Raw genomic sequence first — 3,371 nt, 5'->3', positions numbered from 1 at the left:
ATTAACTTAAGGAATCAAATTATAATACGAGTATATTAATAGAATTTATTTGTAATAGAACCTATGTATTTTTAGGACTGAAGAACCCACAGTTTAAAGGGAACTTAACTTTAGTCATGAAATTAGACAAGTGAATTAAAATAGAAATTCAAACGCTCTAAATAAAATAAAAAACTGAGAATATTTAAATAAGATGTTTTGTATTAATTTAAATATTTCGTAGCTTAACTCAAGTTTACTTTAAATAAGATGAATTATAGAAATAATTTAAAAAACAATATTAAAGCTACCTTTCAAGGTTTCCTTACCGTAACTTAAGTGAGCTAACTTTTCAAAGACTTTTCTTGACAGTTGTTTATAAAGATGTCTGCGATTGGATTTTTTCTCTGTGTGGCCTTTTAAAAGGAGAGGGAGGGGGTAAAGCTAGTTATCAGAAGCACAGTATAACCAAAGGTCACTATGTAAACGTGACCAATAACAACGTATAATAGCTTTTACCCCTTTTAAGTGAGTTGCATGTCAAGTGGTTAGGCAGTTGGGATAGTTAGGGGGTTTTACTCGGTATCAATAAGCCAGTAAATCAGGTAAGCTATACAAATTTATGTGAATAATCAAGCCAAGTTAAGTAAAAATATTATCGTTGTCTCAAGGTCTTGACGATACGGTTTAACTGTGTATAAATAATTCTATTAAATACATTCTACGGATGGAGCTAAGTTAGTTGAAACTCATGTGAGTATCTTATTTAAACAGACAGTGAAGCCTTAGTGAGTTTTTTCTGTAAATTGTAATCGTGACTATTTTAAACTTAGCTCAATGGGGAAATTACGTCAATTTAATTGCTAAACGGGTTGCCAACAGATACCAGTGTTATTATTAATATTAACAATATAAAAAATTGATTCAGCACAAATTGTGTCGAACAATATTTACGAGTATCTGACACATCTGACGAATGGCGTATGGCATGTTAAGCTCTTATCAAAACACTCGATTTCTCATTATCTTTAGCTTTGGAATCGCGCGAGAAATTCGCATACAAAGTATTCGTAGATTAGATGGGTACTCATGAGTCTACTCATATGGAGATAACCATGGTCTGCCAATGGATCTGATTGCGATAATTCCGACACATACAAGGCTAATGAAAGTTCTCCACGTCTAATATATAAATTATACATAAGAAAGACTATAAAAAATAAAAGACCACAAAATTCATAATAATTTACCTTAATCGAATAATGACCCCCAACCACTTGGACTACGCTGAACTGTGTCTGGAATCGGACTTGGAACTTGTCTCGAATGTTACGGACAACGAGGAAGTTCCCTCAGGCAAATTATTCAATAAAAGTGACGAGAAAACAATCCCAAATGCAAATAAATTATGCACACGACACAATATTTGACAAGGGGGTGGAGAGGAAAAAGCGGGCAAGACGAGAAGGGGAAGGGGAAGGGGATAAGGGGGATGGGGAGGAACAAACGTCGATTGAAGCAAAAACCACAACAACAAAGCGAAATGCACAAAGAGAGCATGCAATGCACGTGGAATTCGTATGACGAGATTGGAGAAAAAATAAATACCAATATAAAGGTGTAAATAACGTAAATAGCGTACGAATTTTAAATGTTTTAATTATATTGTCATATGAATCAGCTAAAGTGGGATACAGTGAACACTCGCTAAGTAGGACTGCAGTTAAATTAAATCGGTTTTACAAATTTTAAATCAATATTTATATATTATATATATATATATATTTATATATATTGCCCTAATAATTGACTTATTTACGTGACATCAAAATAAAATGAATAAAAATAATGTAGTCATATAATTTTTATTTTAAATTAATGAATTTAAAACAGATTTTTATAACAATACAAAAATAAAATTATTATATATAAATTATATTCAACCATTTACTTTAAATTTTAAAATACTACAATTCCTTTTCACTGGCAATTCTCGTGACGATAAATATTAATAAATACTTTATCAATTTATTATTTTTGGTACCACTGTGCAGGGAGTTGACACTGTGTGTTTTTACTTGAAGTACGGACAACGCCAGACAATAACGGACATGACCAACATTGCCGGGCGTTTCTACAGTTAATCTACAAATATAAGTTGCCATGTGCATGTGTAGTTCATGTGCTTTGTTGCACAGTTCGTGCCGAAAGTATACGATTTTAAATAACGCCCGTTCTGACATGCAAAAACTCCTAAATAAAATTAGAGAAATTATATTGAAAATTGAATAAGCTTAATGAGCAGCTTTTATCTACAGCTGTAACTAGCTTCATTATCTACAGTTAAAATCGCATATTTAGAGCTTAACTATCTACTAGCATGAAAAGCGGTAAATAGAAATAATTGAAGTCTATTAAAGCTTAAATAGTACTTTAAATAACAAATAGCAATTTAAAGATTGTTGTAATGAAGTTTATTTATAGCTAAAATATACAAATGAGCTTTACTGCTACTGTTTCTAATTTTTATAATTTTTAATAATTTCTTATCAATCGAGAGCTTTTAGCTTTGATCTGCAAGGATTAAGCTTAAGCTTCTACTTTACGCTCGTGTCATTGTTATGAAAAAATTGAATTTTTATAAATTCTTCTCACATTGTTTGAATTAATACAATTAGTCACAGTCATATAATATTTATGTACGGGCTGACGCAAATCACGTTTCTTATCAGCAAACTCCGAAGATCATTTTTGTGCTGCAATTAGTCGGAAATTCAGCTAAATGTCTGTTCTGGATTTTCTCACTGCATTATATATTTTAATTAGCTTTCTAGCTAAGTTGAAAATATTTTTTGTTATTTAGATTACTCAGCAGTTGGAAATTTATTATATAAACATGTGTAAAAATAAAAGTAAAAACAAAAAAAAAAACTTATTATCAGTCTTTTAGTATACATTTTTGAAGCACAATTAAGTTTTTAATATCTTTGAATATTAATTAACTAATTAACTTTTATCATTTTTAAATACTTTAACATTTTTTATGAAATTGTTCTTTCCATTCTGACATATATTATTATTTATTTGCAAATATAGACATTAGCGCATTTGTAGTGTAGTGCTAATGAAAAACAAAATTGTATTTTCAATAAGTACTAATTAAGTAATTTAGGCAATTTATTTGCTTTTATCAATTTTTTTTTACTTTACTTAGTTGTTTGCTTTATCACGCTCACTGTAACGCCAAACTGCGGCTGTGTGAGTGTCTGTGTATGTGTGTGCGTATTACAAGTATTTAGTATGTGTGCTCAAAGAATCAGCTGTTTACAATAATAACAACAACAAAAGCAGCAACAGCAAGTTCACATTTTGCAAATCAACTTTATGACGAG

This window comes from Drosophila innubila (assembly GCF_004354385.1).
Source record: "Drosophila innubila isolate TH190305 chromosome 2R unlocalized genomic scaffold, UK_Dinn_1.0 1_C_2R, whole genome shotgun sequence".
In the NCBI taxonomy this organism is placed as follows: domain Eukaryota; kingdom Metazoa; phylum Arthropoda; class Insecta; order Diptera; family Drosophilidae; genus Drosophila; species Drosophila innubila.
This window is presented reverse-complemented; position numbering follows the sequence as displayed.